Raw genomic sequence first — 27,317 nt, 5'->3', positions numbered from 1 at the left:
CATTAATTTTTTAACCCAGTGTGTGACTCACAGGAAAGACAACTGCTATTCAGAAAAATAAAATTATGTTGGATGTGAGCCAGCCTAGAGGAACACTCTGGTTTGTGAGCCCCATCATTCCTTTATTCTATTGCTCTAAACAAGTCAATTTATTATAATTCAGTGCTGCTACCCTCTCCCACTTACATCCTTGAGTGTTCATGCGTTGTGTGGTTTCCTGCACCTAGAACAGTTTGTCTTTCTTTTTGTTGATCAAGTCACTTCCTTCATGTTCTTTCCATTCCTTTCAGAATACATTATTAAGGGAACAGACAAAAGAAATCTGGGACTGCTTACTAAAACGTTAGAAAAGAACTGGAGTGGATATGTTTTAGTCAATAATTTTATAACAGAGAGTGACTATGTAAAAGCATTCATAAGAACTTGGTGTGTCAGACCATTTCCCTCAACAAATTAGAAGATGTGGGAAAGGTAAAAGAGGAAGAAAAGGGGAACTGCAGCTCTAGCTTTGTGTGTGTGTCAACTTGAAGAAGGGCAGGCTGTTCTTGCTATTTTGAAGGCCAAATAACTCCGCTCAACAACAAATAGCAATCAGAATGTATTATTTTGTATGATGTATCACAATTTCGGACTTATGAAAAGAGTGTTATTAAAAATGTATGCAGCAACTGTGCATCTTTCAATTAAGATTTAACTAAGCCAAGTCTTCACAAGTTAGGAGACATTAGGCAGAAATGTGAAGTATCATTTGTAAAAACCAATCCGCAAAATAAAACAAAGGCATCTTTGCACTTAGTCCCCTGGTGAAGAAAAAGAATGGCTAGCTAAGTAAATTGGTGAGCCAGTTAAAGAAAAATCAGAGTAAGACGATATACAATTATATTCCAAGATTTGTTCTTCTGCATTCAGCTTGGCAGCCACTTCCCCACTCAGAATACAATGTGAGTTAAACTGGTTTCTGCCACATGGCTGTTATTGTTTTTACTGACAGACCAAGTACGGTTTTATGGCTGCTGGTGAAGGAGGTTTTATTTATGCTACAATGACCTGCTGGTTCTCCTGGTTAAAGATTGGTTGTCACAGTTGTATAGGCTGGCTGATGCAGTATATGTCCAACAGAAATGAAGAGAATCCTCAGGTAAGCACCCTTAAGCAAGTGTTAAGGTGAAGGAAAACTTCTTCAGATCTGCCTCATCAAAGTTATGAGATTAGAAGGGCCTTCCTGGCTCATTCATGCAAAGCTGTGAGACTCATGTGGTGGTGGTGAGGGCTTTGAAGGGGCATATATAGGACAAAGGTGAACTACCAATCCTAAGCCAGGGGGGCTCTATCCTCCCCAAAAATGCCGCAAAAGAAGGAAAACACTTTCATCTATGTTCAATTTCAATAAAGTTCTTGTTCATTCAAACTCAAGCTATAAGCCACATCTCTACACTTGGGAGTCAAAACCTTCTTGTAATATATGATAGTTTACATCTATTAGCTTACATACACACACACTGAAATAAATGAGTATATTAATTCCTAACTTTCTTTGAAACAATGACAATTGAAAACTATTGGAATGGAGAAACTTTAGAATCAGACCTCAATTATGCCTTAGATCACTGCTCTGGAAGCAGCTTGAACATCGAGATCGCTGGGAAATGAGTTTAAACACACACCCACCCCAATAATTTTTATTGTTTTTTTAACAAATACAAGAATCATTAAACACTTATCCAGCAATACATCTAGTGACATTTGTTCCATCCATTGACTTTAGACATAAGCTTACACATTCAGTGTTCAAGTATATTACGTAACGTAACTTTTCTACTGAGAAGTGGTTGGCATAGCAAAATATTTTCCAAGAAATGTGGACACTGAGGTTTCCACAGAATCCGATATCCTCATTAGGGATCACAGGAGTCCTGCGAGCTATGTTTCCCTTGCCTCATGGCACTTGAAATGTAGATGTACATGCTTTTGACAGTGCCCCAGGAACTTAGAAATGTATCCTAATGTCTGTATAGTAAGACTATTCCCTGGGGATTCTGGTAATGGGATGCTGCTGAAACAACCTTGTAGGGCTGCATGATCCCTCTATAAAGTCAATGCATTGTAAGGTTTTGTAATAGGTATGAGTTACTCGTGCGTAAACTGGTGCCTTTCTCGGTTAATTTGCCTTGTTAAACCTTTCTGACTGCACAGCCCCTTCTCATCGTGGCTGCCTCAGTCACTGGCAGAATCCGTCAGTGGGTGTTTCTTGAACCTCTTCCATCATAAAAGTTGTTTGACACCCAGTCTCCTCCTCCTCTCACTGCGCGGGAGTCTTCTGCGCAGGGTAGGCGTGGGTAGTGGAGGACCTAGGCTCTCCTCACTGATGTCCAGTGAAGAGTCCTGGAGCCCTCTCTCCAATTCCCCCGTCTGCCCCCCTTTATCCCTGGTGTTGCGCTGATTGGCTTCCCCCTCTACTGAGCTGTTTCTCCCCCTGCTGCTGGGTCCTTCGCCAGCATCATCTGGGAGCCTCCCCTTCGCCTCTCGCTCCGATGTCAATTCCCTGACAGGTTTGATTAGAAATGTTTGCACAGTAGTAGGGTGGGTGGACATTGCTAGGTGACCCCATTGCAGCTAAACATGGCACTTAGATTGTTTGGCTCCAGTCTGAAGGCTTGGAAAGGTGGAAGATGTGCATGCTCATTCCAAGCCCCTGCTTTGAAATCTGATGCTGCCAATAGCTTGAATCAGTTCGTGCCTATGACCTTAGTCAAACGTGTGCAAATATATGCCTTCATAGCCTGTATATTTTTTTTAAGTACAACAACTTTTGTTTTGCAGAGAACTTAATGAACTGTTGTACCTTTGTCTTGTACTTTTCATCGACACATCTGCATTAAGTTTAATGACTCGCTCAGCTGTGCTTCTCTTTGGAGTATTTCTTTATGACTTTTCAAAGTACAAACTTCTCGTTGCTTGACTGATTAACCCATTATGCTGCCGCTTAGCGAGGTTATTATCTAATTCCAGAGGGCTGATGTCTATTGAGTTTTTAACAGATGGAAAACAATAGGATATAGGAAACAAATATAGATGAACTACAGGGTAATCTGCTCTTTACTCTTTCATGCCGGATGTTTCTACTTCCTAGAATAAATTGGAAGCAAAAGCTAGTCTTCCCACGGTGCGCACATAATGAAGTTCTCCAGAGATGCAAGGATGAAGTAGCACTCCCACTAAGGTGGTGCATCTTGAATTTGCTTAAAAAAGTCTTCTCTGTTAAAAGCACACAGGGCATTGGTATGCAGGGACGTCTTTCTGTCAGTCTATCTATTACCTATCAATCATCTATCTATCATCTATCTATCTATCTATCTATCTATCTATCTATCTATCTATCATCTATCTATCTATCTATCTATCTATCTATCACCTATCTATCTATCTATCTATCTATTTATCATCTATCTATCTAATCTATCATCTATCCAATCTTTTACTTCAGCTTTCCCCACCATTTGATGTTCAGTTCCTTCGATTTATTTATTTTTTTCTTTCCAGGGTAGGAAGCAGGGAAAATAAGACAGGAACAGCCATTGAATTTCTCTGAAATAGAAGTTTTGCTTGGTCAAAATGCTGAAGAAATCTCAAGGGAAACAAAGAATTACCTCTACCCCCCAAAAAAATACCACTAGTGGAATTTGTTAGAAGATGTATGTCCCTAAGCTTCCAACATTTGCTACAAAGTTCTGTCTACAGTGAAATTGGATATTTTCAAACTTCTGCTTGGAAGAAACATGTAAGATGAATTGATCATCCATTTAAAAATATTATAGCACTGCTGGTCACTTGACCTCCAATTGGTTGCATTGGTAAGGGGTGAGGCAGGGCTGTGCAGTGCAAATGCACCAGCAGAGCCAATTTCTTGTTCCATACCAACCTCACCATCACCTTTTCCCTTGTCCTCTGTCTGCTGGCTCATTAATTCAAATAGGTCTACACTGAGTAAAAGTAAGTTGAGTACCACTCAATGCATTTTACAGTCCATACCAATACTTTATTTCTGTGGCAGTAGGGTTGGGCTATGGGTTCATCTATAACACAACAAATTCTGAAAAGGAAAAATAAAATAAAAAGTGTTGCATAGCATAACCTTTCAACTTCTTTGTGCTTTTTTAATTGTTAGGACTTATTTTAGTAACTAACCTCTGTATTATGCAAATACTTAATTCATTAGATTATAGTGCTTATTCTACTTGGTTATTCCTGTTCTTGCATTGTTAATAATTCTGTTTAAAGGATAAAATGAACAAATTATCCTAAAAAAATGCTTATTTGCAGTTCTTTTTTTTTAAAAAAAGTCCTCTGACTGTTTCAACTATTTTACTAAAACATTGGAGGAGGAGGGATTTTTAGAGTTTCTAAATGAACTGGCTAAACGAAGATCATGATGAGAGATTTTGTTAACCAGGGTGAGCTAAATCTCCCTTCATAATTCTCATTTAGAATTTTTTTTCATTATTTAAATGTCTAAGCTGGTTTAAAATTAATTTACTGAAAAAGTCAAATCTATTTTGTCTAAATCCCTTCTGCATGTGATCAGCATTCCAAGGGCCAGAAATGAACAGTTAAGTGGAACAGGCGATTCGTACTCAAGGTCAAATGGCATTTCATTTGTTTTTGTATTTACAGTCATGTTAAAATGAGTAGAGCAATCCTAAAGCACACATAGCTAAAGGTTTCTACTGAATGCTACATTACACATTTAAATGCTTTCTTAAACAAGTGATTAAATGAAAATGACATCTAAATGAAATACGAGAGAGAGAGAGAGAGAGAGATCCACCTGCTTGATCAAAAGCCTTTCCTGGATAAGGTGCCATCATGGGTACTGTAGCTGATGTTGGTTTTAGTTTACCTGCACAAGTTGACAAGCTCAGTATATTTCAGCTTTCTTCATTATGAGATGCACACAATGAGAAAAGCAAGAGACGATCCATTAGTTTAGATCCAAACTTTGCTCCTGAATGTGATCAGGACCAGGGACCAGGGGACACTACCACTAGTGGCCAAGGGGGCTTTTTGCCCACTTCCCCTCTTGTAACTCACTGGGCTGCTACACCCAATTCTTCTTGAGGGTTGGCAGATCCCCTCACCCAGAAGTATCTATTTGCTGGATCAAAAGCCTTTCGTGGATAAAAGTGCCATCCACACAGAAGGTGTCATTCTGGCTTTGCTGTTCCTGGGGGCTTAATGTTGTTTCTAAACATCATTTTGCAGTTATCTTGCAAAAGCTTTGGAATGGAAGCTCAGTCTGGCTTTGAAAACTGAGATTGAATGGATAATACTTTGCCTTATCAATGCTCAACTTTCTTTTAAAATGGAAATCTCAGTAAAATACCTTTAAGTGCCCATCTCCAAGATCCAAGCTGTGATGCAGGTATGCCTTCATATTACAGTGCCCTGTTTTCATCAAAACTTATGAAAACATACACAGTGAGATATAGCTGAGCAATAGCAAGGTGCAGCATATGGAAAGCCATGTTTTTGTCATCTTATGCATGAAAGCATTTGATAGACTGTCAGTTAACCTGGCTGTGGAGGCTGCTGTCTTTAACATGCACAAGTGATGTACATACATGATCACTTGGCTGTGACTACACACCGTAACCATCTGTTAGGATGGCATACTTCCTGCTTGCAAGATGATTCACTAATTTAACTTGATCACAGGTGCCAACTGAGCTGCTTGGCAGCTATAGACCCTTCAGATAGCAGAATGTTCAAGGCAAATTACTGTAAATGTGTAACACTTCACCTGAGTCGGAAATGAAGCTCAAAACTTGCGTGCACTCAACTTGAGTGGCTGGGGAAAGAGTCAAGGGAGGAAGACGGGATAATTTCACTTTGAGAGTACTAAAAGGCTGGCAAACAAATTCATAGCAAAGATTTTAATAAACCAATTTACTCAGAGGTGAGAGTTAATATGTGAAGAACTGGTACTCTTTATTGAAACAGGGTGGAAATTATCCTGCTAAACCTGTTTATTTGACTTCAAAGGAAAATGGGACAATTAGAAATAAAAGCAGGAAAGCAAGTACCAAGTAGACTGTTGAGTGCATAATTGTAGGAGATGATGGAGTAATGTAAGGCAATTAAACTAGAAGTGATTTTGGGGGGCGGGGATGAACCCAGCTAATAAACAAAAATGCAGCTATCCTTCAAAATTTGCACTTCTACAAATGCGATAATGTATTTTTCCAACAAAATGATTTACAGAAAAATGTAGATATTGTGTGAAATTGTTCATAAAAATGCACACATCTGTGAGAATAGCAGTAAAAATGCAAAAATGCTTGCAGAATGGTATATTAGGAGAATGCACACTAAAATGCTGATGAATTTCCACAAGGATGGCATAAAAATGCGAACTGATGTGACAATGAGAACCCGAGTTAAAATTGGAAAAGTTAGACTGAGAGGAATGGAAGTTGTCAGATTCACCCACCTCCCGAATCAGTTCAAGCCCTGCTTAGGTGTTGTTCATGAACAGAGAAAGGCAGCATGAGTAGGGAGGTGCACAGTAGCCCTGCTCTTGAGCAAGGAGGTCAGGTTAGGCCTTCTAAACACATTCAGGTTTACAAGCTCATTGTAAAATCTTGCTAATATTAAAAGCAGTTGGCTGCAACATCTGGAGAGTCACAAGTTAGCACCCCCCCACACACACACTGTAGAGAATACATGGTGGTATTCAAGTTTTACTCAGAGTAAACCCATTGTAATTAATGAACATGACTAAGTTAGGTCCATTAATTTCATCAGGTTTACTCTGAATTAAACTTAGTTGAATACCACCCACAGCCTAGAAAAAAAGCATTTTAAAATTAAGTAAAAATGGTTTTTGATTAGGTAAAACATGTTGGAATTCTGCCTGGGTCAGAGGAATGTGCCACAGCGTAGGCACCGGCAGATATTCCTGTCGACCTCCCCGCGTCTCCACTCTGCTGATAAGCAGGCGAGGTCTCGGCGATTCTTCTCAGATATGTGAGAGGAACACACCGTTCTTCGTCTCTCCCCTTTGGTGTCCCCCAGGAGGGGAAAGAAGCAGACAGAAAACTATTTACATCTTTAGTTTCTGTCTCTCATATCAGTACAGAGAAACACGTCTGCACTCGACAACAGCAAGAAGAAACTCCTCCCATGTACTTCCAGTACGGGTCATATGACACACACACTGAGCTAACATCTGGTGCTCAGTACAGAATGGACTGCCCCTTTGTTTCCATGGCAACAGTCACAAACATCATGTCTGGCTTTCCAGCCACAAGCAGCTGACTGAGCTGCTGGAGCCTTTGCTTGCTGCAGCATTGGTGCTTTATGGTAACATACTCCCCCTAAAGTATCAATGCGTGCTGCGAGCAAAGCGTCATCCAGAGAAGAAAACAAACAGTTGTTATACTTGTAACATTCCCCTGTTGTTTCAGTTCCACCCTTGGAACTACCCGCCACTGTTTTAACCAATGTACCTCTCTGGTTGTGTGACTTTGCATTTCCTTGGTTAACAACTCTCTGTTGTGCCTTTGTCTCTGACTCAGACACAGCTTCAATCTGTCCTTGATCGTTTACAACAGCAACATATGCAAGGTTAGCAAACTCCTTTGAATACCTCTTGGGTGGTATACCCTTCATTGCTCTCTCAGACCTTCGTAAGAGCTGCTGCTCTTCTCTGCTTACTGGTTCAGCCTCTGAACTCTCTGGAGAACCAGTATTAAGCTTAATCTGTGGTTCATCCGCCTCTTCTGAGGGTCTAGTCATTATTTGAGATTTCCTCTCAATGACTGTGACAACTGAGCTGTCTGAGCTATCAGTGTCATCATCATCAGTACCACTGAACTCAATAAGATCAAACTCATCATCATCATCATCAGAATCATCTGTGGAAAAAGTATGAACAATCACTCTCTCCCGTTCAGGAGCACTCTCTAGAAATTTTGTGAGAATCACCTGACCAGATTCAGACAAAATTACTCTGTAGAGACCTTTTTCATAACCCACAAAGATGCCTCTGGCATTCTTTACCCCACTTGGAGCTTCTGTTCTCACATGAGACCCGAAAACCTTAAAATAGGCAACAGAAGGTTTTCTATTAAACAGCTTCTCAAAAGGAGAACATCCCAACTCTGTTGAGACTTTCCTCAACCACACATGAAGATAGGACGCTAAATATTCGGCCCAATATTCATGTGGCAAATGTGAACTCAGCAATTGCGCATGCATCCCTTTTTGCAATTCTTTGTTCACCCTAACACAGACACATTTCTTCCATGCTTCTTCAGAAGTAGCAAGTTTGTGTCTTATCCCTTTCTCATCCAGGAACCTCTGGAAATCCTGTAAAAGAAAAACTGGCTTGTCATCTGTGAAAAGACAATCAATGTTAGCATCATGCATACTTTTAACCTTGTCACAAAACTCCTGACACCTTTCTAAAGTTTCCTGCGGTTTCTTCATCATATAAACCCAAGAATAATTAGTGTAACAATCAACACACACAAGGTAATATTTTGCACCGCCTCTAGATGGTTCTAAAGGACCAATCACATCAGCATACACCCGCTGAAAAGCTCTGTGGACCTTCTTGGACACCTTCTTGGTGTTCACACTGGTCACACCTGCAAGAGAAATTTCGTTAGAATCAGAAGTATTACATTTCATGTAATCACTTTGATCAAAAGTCAACAAATACAGTCCATCTTTCTCTTTGGCAGTAAGAAACAGTTCACCATCATTGTAGATCTTGCATCTTTTAGCATCATAGGACAATTTCAGTCCTTTCTTTGCAATCTGCGACACGCTCAGCAGATTAAATTTCAGTTCTGGAACCAGGTAAACATCGCTTATAGTCAAGTTCAGACTCTCAAGATACACAGTTCCAATTCCGGTCGCTTCCAGTTCTTGACCGTTGGCTTGTTTCACAGTGAAGCTTTGCTTCTTTAACGTCGAAAACAGTTCTCTGTGTGGGCAGAGATGCTTCGTGGCGCCCGTATCGATTATGAATGCGTTCCCAACATCTGGCGTGGTTCCTTTTGCCATCATAGCCTTTGCAGGTTTCACCTGGCACTTGGTACGGCTTTTGCTTGACGCCTCAGGCTTCGTAGAGCTGTTCTTGGCTCCTTTTGACTGTCGCGGCTTCTTACAGTTCCGCTGTAGATGCCCAGTCTGTCCACAATTATAGCATCGGACGGCACTCAATGCTACGGCATGCTCTCCAGTAGCATCAGCAGTGGGAAGATTTGAACTCTGTTCTTGCCTCCCTCTGTCTTTCACTTCCAGTGCAGCAAGTCTGTCGTGTTCGTTCAGGACGACGGCACACACTCTTTCCGCGGTTAGCTGCTGAGCAGGTAGCGAACCAAGCTGACTGGCAACAACCTTATAAGTCCGGTTCAGGCTGTTTATCATCATGAAGCAAAACACTTCCTCCTGTAGACGGAAATTGCGTTCCACCATCTGTTGACGCAGGAACTTCATCTCTGTCAGGTGCGCTTGAACATCTCCATCAGGCGCTAATCTCAGATTTGTCAACTTCTCAAAATACAGCAACGCTGAAGAACCAGCATCTCTCTGATGCGTTGTACGCAGCGCGTTCCAAACCTCTTGCACAATTTCCAAATGCTGTATATGCACAAGCTGCTCATCTGAGACACACAGAATTATAGCAGTCCTAGCCTTCACATTCTGTGACTCCCAAGCACGCGTTGGTGCTGCTGGGATGGGATTCTCAATCACCCCAAACAGTCTCTGATTCTGCAGCAGGGCCTTCATCTTTACAGACCAAGATGAATAATTGTCATTGGTCAGGAGGGGTGGAGAAGGCAAGCCTCCCCCCTTCTTGGCATCCATTTTGAGTCCTTGCCTTGACTCTTAAAACACAAGCCTCTAAAATCCAATAGCTGGCTTGTTTACACTCTTGACACCTGGCAACTCTGACTCTGGCTGCGTTGGAAAGTCCCTTCCAGCAGTTCGTGAGGACCTAGTCAAAACAAACTTTGTTTTCGCCTCTCTGAAGCATTGTCTGACTTTCCAGCCCTCTCGAGTAACTTTCCATTTCTCCTCTCTGAGGCACAGCCTTCACAAGGACGTTGCTTAGCAACAGTGCATTCCTTTCCTCGGACAGGAAACCACAAAAATGCCCGGAATGCAGGCCTCTTCTAAGTTGGAGCTGCTTTCCCACACACGCTCTCCATGAAGCAGAGTTTGAATCAATCTGCATTCACACTTCTAAGCCCTTAAAAGTCTCATACCTTGAGCATCAGCTTGGCTGTCAGCTTCTTCTGGTCAGCTTCTGGCTGCAGAGAATCAGCCTCTCACTTCAGGCTTCCATGGAGCAGAGGAGGACAATTCACCAGCCTCTCATCCAGATGTCCGATGGACAGCAACCATCCGAAGGCTGCCACTGTTGGAATTCTGCCTGGGTCAGAGGAATGTGCCACAGCGTAGGCACCGGCAGATATTCCTGTCGACCTCCCCGCGTCTCCACTCTGCTGATAAGCAGGCGAGGTCTCGGCGATTCTTCTCAGATATGTGAGAGGAACACACCGTTCTTCGTCTCTCCCCTTTGGTGTCCCCCAGGAGGGGAAAGAAGCAGACAGAAAACTATTTACATCTTTAGTTTCTGTCTCTCATATCAGTACAGAGAAACACGTCTGCACTCGACAACAGCAAGAAGAAACTCCTCCCATGTACTTCCAGTACGGGTCATATGACACACACACTGAGCTAACATCCGGTGCTCAGTACAGAATGGACTGCCCCTTTGTTTCCATGGCAACAGTCACAAACATCCTGTCTGGCTTTCCAGCCACAAGCAGCTGACTGAGCTGCTGGAGCTTTTGCTTGCTGCAGCATTGGTCAATTTAAGATGGTGCCAAGCTCTTCAGAATGGTTGAGTTTTAATTAATACACAACACCAGAACACTGCCACAAGAGAATGCAATTGGAAATTTGAGTAGAAGCATCTTGAAAGGAAATATTTGTGCTCCACATTATTTGTGGAATTACCTTGTTTAGAAACAAAATATTTTGCATACAGGGTATTTTATCAGCACCCTCAGAACTGATTCAGCACTACATTTAGTTCTTCTGGAGTGATTTTTCTTTTCTTTTCTACTGCTTATAGACAACATGCATATATTCATTGCTGACCTTGTCATTTTACTGAGAAAGAGCCCTTTCCCATAAATCTAGTTAAGGTGTTCCATGGGAATCATCATGGAGATATATGATACTGCACAAATATTGCTCAATTGCAGCAGAAGCCAATTGACATCAAGGAGATAAAGCTGCTCAGTGGGTCAATTGGCAGCTTGTGACTGATCCATCAACCTGAAAGCTTATGGAAATTAGACATGAAACAGCAATTGTGTGACACTGAAGTAATGCCTTACTTTATTTAGAATCTGTCTGTGTCTAAAGGCCCAGTCCTCATGAGTTATTCTGTAATGGTGTACAATGGCTTGTGGGATCCTGCATGCATTTTCCAGCACCCAACCCCTTGGCTTACATTGAGGGTAGCCATCAGTGCCAGATTGCCAAGCCTGACTTTTCCTCTTGATAGAACACTGCTATGCTATGCAAGCATTGATCCATGGCATGGAAAGTTGAAGGGATGTGGGAGGTTGGGTTCTTTCTAGCTACCTGCCTTTCCTGCTCATCGGATACATGGATAATTATGCAAAGGACTGGCAACGATTGAAGTTGTATATTGCTTGGCAAACGGTGTAGAGGTAGGCAGCCATTCTACCCCTGCATGTGAGGCACCCACTTGAATTTTAGAGAAACCTTTGGCCATGAGTTTTGGGTCTGGCTCCTCACACAATAATGCACAAGGTCAGCTCCTCATACAATATTTTGTACTAGGGGAATGATGTCAGAGTACAGCTGCAAATCTTGCTCCCTTTTCAATTCACAGAAGCAATGACTGGGAAAGAATTTGGTCACCACTTCCATCTGTAATCTTACTGATAAGCTATTTTTATTTTCTTATGCCTTTGAACAGTCCCATTTCATTCAGGGGTAGTCAACACGGTGATCTTCGGATGTTGTTGGAATACAACACCCATAATCCTTCACTATTGAGCATGCTAGCTGGGGCTGATGGGAGTTGTAGTCCAATGACATTTGGAGGGCACCACATTGACTATCGGGGGACGCGGGTGGCACTGTGGGTAAAACCTCAGTGCCTAGGACTTGCCGATCGTATGGTCAGCGGTTCGAATCCCCACGGCGGGGTGAGCTCCCGTCGTCGGTCCCAGCTCCTGCCCACCTAGCAGTTCGAAAGCACCCTTAAGTGCAAGTAGATAAATAGGTACCGCTTTATAGTGGGAAGGTAAACGGCTTTTCCGTGTGCTGCGCTGGTGCTGGCTCGCCAGAGCAGCTTCATCATGCTGGCCACGTGAACCGGAAGTGTCTCCGGACAGCGCTGGCCCCCGGCCTCTTAAGCGAGATGGGCGCGCAACCCCAGAGTCGGACACGACTGGCCTGTACGGGCAGGGGTACCTTTACATTTTTACCTTTACATTGACTATCACTGCTACACAGAAAATATGAGGAATTTAAGAATCTACTTTGGAAACTTTCCTAATGAGACATAGTAGCTGGAGCAATTTAAATGCCCATGCCTGTCTTCCTATGGTTTCACATGTTATACCTTCTTTTGATGGCAATAAAAATAGCATTCTCCGATGGTGTATTGAAACATTATGCCTCTAAGAAAAAATATTCAAATGAATTATGCAAAGCTCCATTTAAAATTGACAGAAACTGAAATACAGATGTGGATATATTTTGTTTATAAAAACTCTTTGGATGATAGATGTTGCTCCAAGGAATGTATTTCCTTACCATGGAATAGATAAACCAAATTTAATGAAGCTTGGAAAATTAAAAGAGGAGGAAGGAAAGTCTTATTTTGCATTTCTTTTCCTCCAGTAGTTGATGGATATGACACAAATTTCACAAAAACTAAGTTATTCTTTAAAAAAATAAATCAAAAGTTTTCAAAAATAAACAAGCAAGTAGAAACTGGATAATTAAGTACAATTGTGAAAGAAAATGAACAGTGTCTTTCATTGGTCTTTCTTCTAGTCAGAGTGGCAGCTACACTACCTTTGATTCAGAACTTCACATTATCTAATTCAGGGCCATACTACCATTAGAATTGGGCAGCTGCCTTAGGCAGCAGATTCTGAGTTTCCGGTAAGGACAACAAAGTGTTCATTATTCAAGAGCCAGTGTGGTGTAGTGGTTAAGAGCGGTAGTCTTGTAATCTGGGGAACCGGGTTTGCGTCTCCGCTCCTCCACATGCAGCTGCACGGTGACCTTGGGCTAGTCACACTTCTCTGAAGTCTCTCAGCCCCCTCACCTCACAGAGTGTTTGTTGTGGGGGAGAAAGAGAAAGGAGAATGTTAGCCGCTTTGAGACTCCTTAAAGGGAGTGAAAGGCGGGATATCAAATCCAAACTACTACTACTTCTTCTTCTTCTTCTTCTTCTTCTTCTTCTTCTTCTTCTTCTTCTTCTTCAATTTGTTGTTACTGTATTTTATGCTGGCATGGGAAAGCATATCTGCGATTTTCAGAGGTCATAATAAATTGAATAGTTAGTACTATATACCTTAACTTGGCAGTGGTATAATGTTTACTGCTTCACCTTGGACAGCAAGCTGCATAGATTGGCCCTTGGTGATACTGTTTATTACCAATACCAATCTGGTGTGCCTTGCTGCATTTCAGTTCTAAAAGAATGTTGACAAACCAGATTGGATGTAACTGGAAACTTTGCACTGACTAGTAAAAGTAAGAGATAAGTCATATGCTCACTTCTACAACATTTAAAAGAAAATCGAATTGTATTTTAAAATGGAAACTGACCTATGGAAAATGTAACTTGAAAAAAGAGACATTGTGCATACCTTTGTAAACCAAGAAATCTTTAATAAAAAAAGAAAAAAGAGACAAGTTTTCCCTCATAAAAAACAAAAAACAAATGGATCCACAGTTGTGGCTGAAACTATTTATCCTGTCAACAAGCAGCAAAATTCAGGAAACCATTTTGCTGAATGCAATCTCGCATAGGGTGCAGGTGGGAGCACAACCAAATATTCTCCTTTTTCATGTAGGAGCTTTAAAAAAGGAAATTGAGAAATCTATCAGAAAAATCTTTTCTGGGAAATATTACCCTAGCCCTATTTTATTCCCACTCTTTCACATAAATTGCCTTCTAGAAGGCATGTGTGGAATAAGTCAGAGAATTAACTTTACATATGGTCTAGCAAAAGTATTGTGGAAACCAAGAAGGGACTTATTCTGGCCCCCACTCACACATTTCCTCTCCCAACCTCAGCAATACAGTAGTTTGTAAAATCAATTTCCAGCTGCTCAAGTGAGTGGAGTCCCCAGCCTGGCATGCCTACTTTGCAGCTGATGCTTGGGCCAGTTAACATACCACCCTTATAGAATACCATAAACATGTAAGGTAAAGGGACCCCTGACCATTAGGTCCAGTCGTGGCCGACTCTGGGGTTGCGGCACTCATCTCGCTTTATTGGCCGAGGGAGCCAGTGTACAGCTTCTGGGTCATGTGGCTAGCATGACTAAGCCGCTTCTGGTGAACCAGAGCAGCACACAGAAACGCTGTTTACCTTCCTGCTGGAGCGGTACCTATTTATCTACTTGCACTTTGACATGCTTTCGAACTGCTAGGTTGGCAGGAGCAGGGACCGAGCAACAGGAGCTCACCCCGTCACGGGGATTCGAACCGCCGACCTTCTGATCGGCAAGCCCTAGGCTCTGTGGTTTAACCCACAGCACCACCCGCATCCCAACAGCGCCACCTGCGTCCCAACCATAAACATATTAGACAACTAAAAAAACAAAACAAAACAAAAAACCACCTCTTTCAATTTTGACCATCAGGGCAACAGATGCCTGTGTCAGAAAAAAAGGCTGGGCAGGGACTTGTCAAGGGATGTTTTAAAAATAGGCACAGATTATAATACAGTACTCAGTCTTAAAAGGTTTATATCAACTGAAGACAGATTCTGGTGTTTTTCTGCCTTCTCCAGCAGGATGTTTCATTTTTGCACACTTTTGTTGCAGTTTTGCAGCACTTGGATCCAATAATATGTACATTGCTTTCTGGAAGTAGCCACAACTTCACTGTCTCAAGTATTCGAGAGTGAGTTTAGGCTAAAAAGAGAAGATGAGATAAGTTAAGTGCAGTTTCAAACTGGTAGGTCTCAGTTTTTGCTCTGAGATCCCCAGACTGTTTGTCACAGATCAATAGTTCTTATTTAAGAATTGCATTGTTTTAGACTGTAGTGTCTTAGACCGATTGTGCTGTTCCTGTAGTGTAATGCATAACAACTCGAAACTGTGGGTCTGTGAAATAAGGGTGGATTGACCGGGACATATCCATAACTTCACTTCTTAAAATGTTACCTTTGGGTTATTATTTTTTTGTGATTTGTGATTTGTTCTTTTTTAAATAAAGCACTGTTAGGAAAATTACAGCCCAGTAATTCCTGGTAAAACTGTTTGGAAAATTGCATGCACAGCCTATTTAAAAAGTCTTACCAATTTAAATGGCACACTTACCTCGAAGAAAGCCCCATTAAATTCAGCAGGGCATACAATTGAGTAGATATGGTTAGGATTGCATGGTAAATATAGTTTGAAAAATACAAACCATTATATTCTCTATTTTGAAAAGATGGTTTAATTCTATCCACAACAGATCAGAAATGAAGTAAATGAATGTACTTAAGATTCAGTAAAATCCCACTAAAGGTCTACTGTCCATAGAAGGACACAGGGTGTCTGGGTATTAAGCCACCTCTCATTTCAATTACCCACAGTGCTCAAATGTAAATTGCTCTGGGCATAGTACGTCGTTTAGAGGGTGGGTGGTCCATAGGTTCCTGTTTCAGACTGTAGTGTTGCTGCCCCCTCCCACCAACAGGTAAGCCCAGCTGGGGACCAAAAATATAGGTAGATGCTCAGCAGAAAGCACTTTGCTGCTATTCCTCAAAACTAGATTAACATGCCCATCATCAGTTCACAGATGAAATATGGTAGTACTTTACTGAACTATCAAGAAAAAAAATGATATATGAATTTGGCCCAGGGTTCACTTTCCCCCTTACAATTTAGGCATGCTCCTCAAATCTTTAAAAACTGAGCTACATTGTCACTATGGAGATATGTCCTGCTATGAGAAATATAGGAGGGGACCTAGATTAGTGGTCACACACATATTTTTATGTAGGAGATCACAGATGCAAACTGTACTACCTCCAGTTAAGAAAGGTTTCCAGTGGCTGGTTTGGGAAAGAGCTTTGTGGAGCTGCTGCCAGTCATAGCAGGCCTAATTCAGTATAAGACACTTCCATAGTCAAACTCTGTCACTTGTGCCCTGTTGTCATAGCCAATACTGAGAGGAAAACGATGACCAATGTGTTTACTTCAATGTTCCTCCTCCAAATCATTGCGATTGGAGTGCACTGGGAAAACAATCAACTATGATTAAAAGCTAGACCTGTCCATCAAAATGAAAGAACTTCCCCCACCACCTCTCTATGGTTACCAGACGTCCCCATTTCCCAGGGACAGTCCCCAGATTTACAAATCTGTCCCTGGACAAAATCCGTCCCTGGAATGTCCCCGGATTTCATTGAATGTCCCAGGATTTATATTTTAAGTGTTGTAGATTTATTAGTAGGGAATGAATGTTGCATGCTTGGTTCAACAGCACAAGACACATCATATGGGGACTTCCGGTGAGGCAAAATGGTGTGCGCCACGGAAGCGAGCAGCTCCTGAATCCCGCCAGTGCCAGCTATGCTACCAGGCTGGCTCTGGGCTGCTGAGACTGCTACTGCCACTGCCACTGCCGAGGGGGAACCAGGGACGCCCGGTGTGTCAACCCCGGAAAATGGAGGGAGGAGGAGGAGAGAGAAAGAGGAAGGAGAAAAAAGAGGGAAGCCCCAACTTGCTACGCTGCTGCTGCCGCCGCTAAGGAGGAGAGGTAGGAGAGTACCAGGAGGGCAAGGACACGTGGCCAAGCCCAGGCCCAACCTGAGCCTACTCCACAGTGGCTAGCGCTCCAAGAGAGCAGGTTGGGGCCCAGAGGAAGGCTGTGCGACAGAGGAGACCACAGGAGATAAAATATTACTTCTTTTTAATAACTTTTAAAAAATAACTCCCCCCTCTTTTTTAAAAAAAACCAAAAACGTGTCCTCGGATTCTTTGAAAAAAAATCTGGTAACCTTACTCTACACCCTTGCTGTCTCTTTTGTGCCACCTCCCTTCTTGAACTCTGGATGTTTCCCCAGTCAGCTTAGTTTTCTTTCTCAGAAAATCAAGTGGAGGGGGCAGCTATGCATTTGCCTTTATAGGAAAACCAAGGCAACCATGTTGCTTGGAAGACTGGACATCCCTTGCTCTGCTACAGCATGCCCTGTTAACAGTGCAATCCAACTTGGTGATGTGAAATATTACCCCAAATCATTCCAATTCAGCTCCTTTGGGGGGTACGCAGAGAGCCAATGCACACTGCTAATGTTGCAGTATCCACAGGTGTATGACTGTAGAATGCTTGCTGAAACATCCTGTGTGCCACAGGTCTGTCCTGTGGTCATCACAAAACAGTGAAGTTAACCTACTTTTAAAACTCTTTCTTAAAGTGACATTGTCTTAGAACATTCAATATGGCACAAGAGCATTCTTAGTGACTTATCTGGCTTACATACTATGGGGCATTCTGAGCCAACTAATCAAGTTCCTTAATTCAAGGTGAACCTCTATTGCTTCCATGACAGTGGAGAACTAATTATTGCATTTTTATATTAATGGAAGCAAATGTATTTATATTCACTGATGAAGTTTGGAAGGTTAAAGCCGTCTTAGCTAAGATATATAATGTAGTAAAAATACAACGTAAAAAATTATTAGTGAATTAATTCCATGCAGAATTTTTCACAGCACGTATTGGAAGGTTGATATTCTTTTACATGCTGAATTAGTATGGACCCATGTACTACACAGACTAATTGATAAATTTCACTTTAATTGACATTGGGACAACAAAGAATCTGTCTTTCTGGACAATGTTGGCAGTCTCATATCCGAATGACCTCCAGCATTAGGTAGAGGTTTTGAAACTATGGTATGAATTTATTACTTTCTTCAACTTTTAGTCAAAAAGACAAGGTGAACAATGAAGTTAAAAGCCATAAATTATACATAATTTCCAAAAGGAAAAAGGGGGCATACTGCTGCCTCACTTCAATGTGATTCATTATGATTCAGTGTGATTCTGCAAATGTATGCAATGTTTATGAATATAGACTGCTTATAGAATTATATAATGGAATTGTAAACATGAGTTAAAAGGTATTATTTGAATTTTGAAGTGTGAAACCAGTTCTTGCCATGTTACATTTTCTTTAGTACAATTTGGACATTAAAATAGACTTCACCAATGCCACTTCTAGCACAGTACCATGAAGTTTTCCATTTTTGTAATCTTTCAACTGTGCTGTCTCCTCTTTCCCCCTTGGATAAATCTGTTTAGCACAGAGGTGCTGAGCTTTCTCCGACTCGTGCTCATTCTGTCGTCCTAAGTAGCTTTCCTTGTGACCAATCATGTGGGGTCTTTTTGGCTCACTTACTGTCAACTGCTCAGTTTTCATAATCAGAGCATGAGGGGAATGTGTCTCGAGTTCTCTGAGAATTAATTGTCTAGTCATGCATGGGTTTCCATTTTAAGGGGATTATAAAGCAGACCTATGAAAATCCCCACAATGCTCTGCTTTGCAAGTCAGAGTAGTAAGTCAGTCCCAGTCTGTTAATGTCTACAAATTACTCAGTCTTCTCTGAAATGCCGTCCACAGAAAACATTCTCCTTTATTTAAGAAGGTTGTTGCTGCAGTAGTGAGGTAACCAGAGTCATCCTTATAGTACACTGGGCCATCTCCAAAAATACTAATGTGCTGCACCCTACCCATAGGGAATTTAGCCAAGTAACTCACATTAATCATCATTCTTTTTCAGTAACACTGACTTGGAGTTGAACATTTTAGGCACGTACAAAACACAGCATTGAGAATTGTTTTGTTTTATAAGATATTTATTAAGATTTTTTAACATATTACAATAAAAATGTAAAAAGAAAAAGAAAAATACAAAATAAAAACAGTTAAAAAAACAGATTAATTTTCCGTTTCTTATTTTCCTCAAGCTTATTTCCCCGGACCTCCTCATACCTCCCTTTTTTTGTATTCCACTTAAATTTATTAGTTCAGCAAATCCTTACCATTAAGCTTTTACCCATTTATAAGCCTTTTTTTCATATTCTTTTTAAGCATTACAGCTGGAAACCCCGTTACAGATAGGTAGCCGTGTTGGTCTGCCATAGTCAAAATAAAAAAATTCCTTCCAGTAGCACCTTAAAGACCAACTAAGTTAGTTCTTGGTATGAGCTTTCGTGTGCATGCACACTTCTTCAGATACGAAGAAGTGTGTCTGAAGAAGTGTGCATGCACATGAAAGCTCATACCAAGAACTAACTTAGTTGGTCTTTAAGGTGCTACTGGAAGGATTTTTTTTATTTTGACAGCTGGAAACCCCTTAATTTCTATCCAACATCATTCTAACATTCATTAATTTTACAATATTTCTGTAAATAATCTTTAAATTTCTTCCAATCTTCTTCCACCGACTCTTCTTCCTGGTCTTGGATTCTGCCGGTCATTTCTGCCAAAGCATTGAGAATTGTTGAATTGTGGCCGTTGTGATACATATGATGTAGTCTTGAACTTGGATTCAGGACTACTGCATAGACAGGAACAAGTTACAACCTCTGTACAAAGTACTGGCATATAGAAGTGATTCTGAAAGCACTCAGATTTGATCCATAATGTTTGAATCAGTCCACTGATGAGGCAAAAAATAGCTGTCCTGATAAGGTCCCAGACAAAATGAAGGTATGCTTTGAAGAAACACAGGGATGCTTCTATGTTATTTCACTCAGATGAAGATGAGTGGGAAGTAATATGGAGTCTCTCCAGAAACTGTGAATATTTGAAGTGTTGTAGGCTTTGTATGCATCAAAGCGTGACCCACTGGACTTTGTATAGCTAGAGATATCAACCTTATAGAATCATAGAACTATAGAGTTGGAAGGGACCATGAGGGTCATCTAGTCCAACCCCTGCAATGCAGGAATCTCAACATTAGCATCCATGACAGTTGGTCATCCAACCTCTGCTTAAAGACCTCCAAAGAAGGAGACTCCAACACACTCCTTGGCAGCAAATTCCACTGTTGAACAGCTCTTACTGTCAGAAGGTTCTTCCTGATGTTTAGTCAGAATCTTCTTTCTTGTAATTTGAATCAATTGGTTTGGGTTCTACCCTTCAGAGCAGGAGAAAATAAGCCTGTTCCATCTTCCATGTGACAGCCCTTTAGATATTTGAAGATGGCTAGCATATCTCCTCTCAGTCTCCTATTTTCCAACCTAAACATGCCAGTTCCTTCAACCATTCCTCATAAGGTTTGCTTCTCAATATCCTTCTTTTGTTCTGTGATGCCCAGAATTGGACACAGTGGACAAGACAGAATAAAACACCACTGTTTAATTATCTGTTCTAGGATGTTTCTTGGTATTGATGTCCAGCTTACTGGCTGGTAGTTACCCGGGTCTTCTTCCCCTGCCCCTTTTTGAAGATGGGGACTACATTTACCTGCCTCCAGTCTGCAGGGACTTCACCTGTTCTCCAAGAATTTTCAAAGATTATAGACAGAGGGTCTGAGGTTGTATCCACAAACTCATTTAACTTCCTTGTGTACTGTTCATCAGGCCCTGGATTTTTGAATTCATGTAAAGTAACGAAGTGTTCCCTTACTCCCTCTTTACCTATCGTAGGCTGCAGCTCCCTTCTTGTATCATTTATTTTGTTATCACCAGGTTGGCCATTGATTTCCTTTTGGGTGAAAACAAGGACAAAGTAGGTGTTGAGCAGTTCTGCCTTTTCTCTGTCACCCAATAACATTTCTCTGTCTTCTCCACTTAGAGGTCCTACTACTTGTTTATTCTCCTTCTTGCTTCAAACATAGCCAAATAAACCTTTTAAAATTATTTTTAACCAATCTTGCAAGCCTGAGCTCATTCTGAGCTTTGACCCACCTGACATTCACCCTGCAACTGTTGGTTGCTTATGTATACTCCTCCTTCCTGATTTCCCCTTTCTTTCACTTCTTATACAGTGCATGTCTTCTTAAATCACAGCTCATCTGCAAGTTCCTTATGCAGCCACACTGGTTTATTTAGTCGCTCGCCTCCCACTTTTCTTTCTTGTTGGAATTGTCTGTCTTTGTGCCTTCAATATCTCACCTTTAAGAAACTTCCATCCATCTTGAACTCCTTCTCTTTGAGTATTTCTGACCGTGGTATCTCAACCAGTATTTCCTTAAGCTTTCTGAAGTTGGCATTCTTAAAGCCCAGAGTGCATCTCCGGTTAAATTCAGCTTTCCCTTGCCTCTGTATCTTGAAACCCAGAAGGACATGATCACTTTCTCCTGTTTCCCAGTACTTCCACTTCATCAATCAATTCTTCCTTGCTGGTGAGAACTAGGTCCCAGTTTGGTCCCTTGTTGCTTATTCCCACCTTCTGGCAAAGGAAATAGGCATATTAAATAGGCAAAGTAAAAGAAGTATTTTATCATAAATTATGGCTTCTTGATATACCTGGTGATGTACTTTGCTTGGTGGGAAAGTAGGAGGAAATGGAAAATAAGTTTATGGAGTTGAAAGCAAAGCAACATCCAGTAGCAAGTTTCTTCTACACCCCAACAACAAACCTGTTCCAGGCACATCTGAAATCAACTAAACATCTCCTTGTTTACAATAATCTGAAATTACATAATTAGGTTTTGAGTTCAGAAACATTTGATTTTGAGTGGCTGCTTAACTTCCATTGCCTTCAATAGAGCTTAATTAAATGCTTGATTGGTTTTTTTCTAAAATTAAGCTGTCCTGAATAAGGGTTGCTTATACCATTGGAACATGACTACAAGAGAGATTTCCCCCAGTCTAGTGCTTGCATTGCATCACCCCTGACCATTCACATTGCTAACTGGGGCTTTAATTGAAAATGTTTGGAGGGCACAACATTGGAGAATGATGTAGACATCTACATGCAGACTTTTAGAGGCCTTGTAATACGATATGGTTTTTTTAAAAAATGCACATAAATGTAGACAATGAAATCTAAAATAAAATATTTATAGCAGAATATTTAAAAATGTGTTATAGATAAAATATCTGCACATTTAATGTCTACACTTGTGTCATTAACCTGTTGATCAGTGGGGACCAAAATATTTTCAGTTTTTGGCACATTATTAACCTCAGGGTTTTACATCTTTGTTTAATCCAAATACATAAAAAGCTCATAAAGTCCAATAAATAAAACTAGGAACCTCAATTTCCAATTATTCTTCAGCCTTTTGAAGCCATATTGGTCAGACGTTCTGCAGTAAATGTTAAACAGTTGGCCTTCACACACTGTCCTTTTGGTTAACACTGGGCAGCTGCCTTTTATTGGAAAGGTTATTTGCATTTTAATACATCAGAATAAAATCATTTCAACTTACATCAAAACAGCTATTTTCCAAAGGTCTTTTCTTTGGAAAATAAATGCTCCTCTAATAAGATGTACTAACAGAAAATTTCAACATTAACTTTGCTTTCAATCTGAACAAACTTTGACAGAGAAATATATTGCTAAATTAATGGGATTTTGGATTTCCTTCTAGAAAGCAAGCTAACTGTTCATAACTGCTAACTGTTCATATGTATGTGTATTCCTTATGTGGAAGAGGTAGTGCAAGAGATGTAATGAATGTTTGGTTGCTCCTCATTAATGCGTTTTGATAGATCTATCCTCCATTAATTTGTGTAACCTAGAACACAATTATTCACTCTCACCATATGAAAATTGAGTCAGCAGGCCTTGTCTGGCTATAGCATAGTTTCTCAAATTGTGGAAAGTGCCCTAGAGGTAGTAGACAATTATGGGGTATAAGACATGTTGGAATCACACACTCTAACCAAGACTTAGCTTACATTTCTTATTATTATCTGACAAATATTTGAAAATGTTCATTTTGGAGCTCTTCCTGAACAGTTGGATAATTTAATTCCTTCCCTGGAGAATATTTCATGAACTAGCCACTCCTGTTTCTCCATCCATGAATGTTGGATGCATCTGTGGGTTCAGTTTTAATATTGTTTATTATTTTAAGATTGTTAAAGGAAGCAGTGGACTAAGGTCCCTGTGTCTTCTAGTTCTCCTTAGTGTCCCGCTCGTTGAGAACACAAGGCTCATAGGAGAAGCATAAACCTGTGAAGGCAAGGCAAAGCAAAGCAGAGAGCAAACAAGAATAGGACCATGGACAGCTCCAGTGATGCCTTGCTAACTGAAGCACCTTTTCCCTAAGCCATCTGCTGGAAGGTTACCTCTGTAGGGAACTATAGCCAAGTCAGGAATGTGGTAGAGAAGATGACTGGTATCAAAAGCCTTGGTGAAATCAATAAGAAGGAGAAAGATTATACTCTTCTAGTCCCTTTCTTGACAGTGGTCATCAATCAGGGTGACCAAGGCCAGTTCTTCCCCATAACTGCACCTGAACCCATACTGGAATGGGTCCAAATAACCAGTATTGTCCAAGAATGATGGTATCTTCCCTGACCATTGGCAAAACTAGCTGGAGTCCAAGAGAATCTGGAGGGGCAGATTGTGAAATTGCCTGTTATAGGAAAGCAAGTAATTTAATACTTTACAACGTCATACTTTGTAATTCAACTGAAACAGCAAGTATAAATTTGTTGACTCTGCCTATAGGAACTCTACTGCTTTTACTGTTTTGAAAGCAGTAAAATGGAAACAATTTTAATAATGCCAAAGTCAACATGAAAACCTAAAGCATTATCATCACTGAATCATAATGCAGGTAGGTAATCTTGCTTTACTTTTGTTTGATATTTACACTGTACTGTCCAACCAATTTAAAAGTGTGCTGAAGGTGGACCATAAGTGTCATCAGCCCTGATCCAGGTAGCATGAGGTCAATGAGATTGCATTATATTTGTAGGCTGTGAACTATTGGCTAATATATCCTCTATCATTGTGATGAATCTAGTTGCTTTCTACTGGCCCGTATGAATTTCCTTCCTGTACCACCTGCACAGAGCTTAAATGTTATGGGCTATTTATTCCACATAGAACCATATTCCCTTGTGGGCAGCAGTTTTGGGGCCATATGTCAGTGGTGGACACACACAGAGGCAACAAATGAGTGGGATCAGAGACAAAACTAGGCAGAGCAATGAGTGTGTCTCCTTTGTACAGTAGGCTACATAACACACACACACACACACACACACACACATATCTCTACCCTCTACTCAAGGAAGTAGGAAGCATTTCCACAGTTCCATGACACATCCCAACTAGGAAAAAGCACTGAAGGAGAGCATATTGCTGGATTTATGAAGGACATGGTCTGGAGAATTCTTGAAGGCTGGATGAAGAGGCATCAAGGGCTATATTATGAAGCTTCTAGCATTTGCTAGATGAGGGATTGGCTAATATTAAAAAAATACAGATTTATTGGATTTAGGACATGATAATAGATTTGGATAGCACATATTTATTGTATCAGAAGGCAAAAGTACATAAAAGTTTCCATGTAATAAGAAATGTGATTTTTAAAGTGTGGGGAAAATATAAAGGCTTGTTAGAACAAAAAACACCATGGTGGCTTTCCCCACTGGAAGCAATATCCTTGAAAAAAATAAATATGAATCCTAATTGGGCAACATACAGAGAACTGTTAAAAGAAAAGGATAAGCAATTAAAATTGAAGAAATTTCAAGAAATAAGAGGGTTAAAATAAGAGGAAAGGTAACAATCTGCTTACAATATTTCCAATTGAATGATACAGTATATTCCAAGAGGATTAAAAGGAAGGATTTAATTATGAAATTTCAAATTTTCAGAGAAAAATAATAGAAAATGACAATAAATTATTATCAAAAATGTACAATATATTGTTGGAATGGGATACTAAGGATGAGGATGTCAAGTGTGTTATGACAAAGTGGGCAATAGATGTGGGACATAATATGATGGTAGACTGGGAATGATTATGGAAGAATGATATAAAATTTACAGCATGTACATTTCTTAAAGGGAATTATATGAAAATGATGTATAGGTGGTATTTAACACCAGTTAAATTAGCAAAAATGTATAAAACAAGAGGAAATAAGTGTTGGAAATGTAAAGAAATGGAAGGTATGTTTTATCACATGTGGTGGCAATGTAAGGTTATATAAAAAATATGGGAAATGATATATAACGAATTGGGAAAAAAATGTTTAAAATAACCTTTGTTAAACAACCAGAATCTTTCTTATTAGGAATTAGAGGAACTGATCTACCAAAAGAATACAAAACTGTTTATGTATGCAACAACAGCCGTGCAAATATTGCTAGCCCAGCACTGGAAAGGAGGTAAAGGTAAAGGTACCCCTGCCCGTACTGGCCAGTCGTGTCCAACTCTAGGGTTGCGCGCCCATCTCGCTTAAGAGGCCGGGAGCCAGTGCTGTCTGGAGACACTTCCGGGTCACGTGGCCAGTGTGACAAGCTGCATCTGGCGAGCCAGCACAGCACATGGAAACGCCATTTACCTCCCCGCTAGTAAGCGGTCCCTATTTATCTACTTGCACCCGAGGGTGCTTTCGAACTGCTAGGTTGGCAGGCGCTGGGACCGAGCAACGGGACCGAGCAACCTGACGATCGGCAAGTCCTGAGGTTTTACCCACAGCGCCACCCACGAAGTCTCTACTAAAGAAGACTGGCAAAATAAACTAATGGAATATGCAGAAATGGCTAAATTAACTGGGAAACTTACAAATCAAGACAATAACAAATATAAAAAAGAATGGGAAATATTTATTGTATATATACAAAAGCAATGTAAGGAAGTTAATACATTAGCAGGATTTTTTAAAAAAACAACAACAATACTTGTAATGTTATGGAGAATGTTTAAATAAGTAGTTAGAGATAAAGATTTTTTGTTGACGTGCACAAATGAAAATAACACAAAGGAACCAGGGGAGGGAGTGGAGGGAAGTCAGAGGATTCGATGAATCCCAAAATATGGATTAATACTAAGAGTGAATATAGATGTTTTAATTGTTTTATTTTGTGTAGTTTCCCCCTTTTCTTCTTTCTCTCTCTTTTTTTCTTTTTCAATGTCATGATTGTTTATTGAGAAAATTAATAAAAAAAGATTTATTTTTTTTAAAAAGAGAAACATCAACTGCCTGAAGTTTCCCCACTCCTGATTTATATAGTGAGAGAATTAAGACAAAATGTTATTAAATTCATGCTACCAGGCATAAAAGAACAGCCAACAAAGGTCTCTTTCCTGTGACTAATTCTTGGAACATCCTACTCAGCTTCACTAGCAGCTGGCTGATATTGTCAAATGTCACATAGATGGGCAGGTTGTCAGTGCATTTGGAACTGCAACGTGTGGGAGATGTAGCTGCCTTACATCTGACAACCATGCTTGCTTTACTTCCTTGCCCCATTTCAAATATCTGGCACCAGCCAGGTTAGGGAGCAATTTAGCTGTAGACATCAATTATACTGAATCATCTCACAGAGATTGGAATCAGTGGTGCAAGTGGTTATCTTGAAAATGCTTCTGTAATAAGTGATAAATATATAATCTGTTTTCATACAGCCTAAAGAAGGCATTGCCTGCTGATTCTTTCAAGAACTCTGTTGACAATTCAAAAGTGTTCTATATGTGAAAATCTCCTTTGTCTTTTTTTTGAAAACATGTGTTTTAGTTAAGATTCTTTCTTTCCCCCCGGGACAATTTAATTTGTTCATTTGCATGGGAAGGACCAAAGAGAAAATGTGCCAATAACTGGCTTGTACTAGGAAGAATTTTTGAGAATACCAGGGTTAGAGGGCGACTAGGCATTGGATTGCTATATTTAATATATAGTATTAAGTATAGTATTAAATACTATATTTCATATATAGATGATGTCATTGAAAGTAGCCTTCTACTCCTCCCTTTTTAAACACAGTTTAAAAGAATATTGACCATATATACTTTCCATGATACTGTAGGGCACAGGAACAACAAAGTACTTGGCACCAGGAGGGGGTTCTAAAGTGCCTGTTGTTGCCCACTGT

General features: G+C 40.4%; 1 protein-coding gene and 1 long non-coding RNA gene across 2 annotated transcripts in view; one reads left to right on the top strand and one right to left on the bottom strand.

The window, feature by feature from the left end:
• LOC309531357 (uncharacterized protein) overlaps positions 1-27,317 on the top strand; it is a gene marked incomplete at its 5' end in the record, with an annotated part of 151,362 nt that overhangs the window by 49,078 nt on the left and 74,967 nt on the right. The window lies entirely within an intron of this gene.
• LOC309531411 lies at positions 21,321-27,314 on the bottom strand. The gene is made up of 2 exons (XR_014219306.1): positions 27,226-27,314; positions 21,321-21,687 (listed from the first exon to the last, which is right to left on the bottom strand). It is a non-coding gene; the product is annotated as an uncharacterized lncRNA (long non-coding RNA).

Source organism: Podarcis vaucheri (genome assembly GCF_965113315.1).
Source record: "Podarcis vaucheri genome assembly, chromosome: 4".
In the NCBI taxonomy this organism is placed as follows: Eukaryota; Metazoa; Chordata; class Lepidosauria; order Squamata; family Lacertidae; genus Podarcis; species Podarcis vaucheri.
The sequence above is the reverse complement of the archived record's forward strand: the minus strand, read 5'-3'. Positions and strand labels throughout refer to the sequence as shown.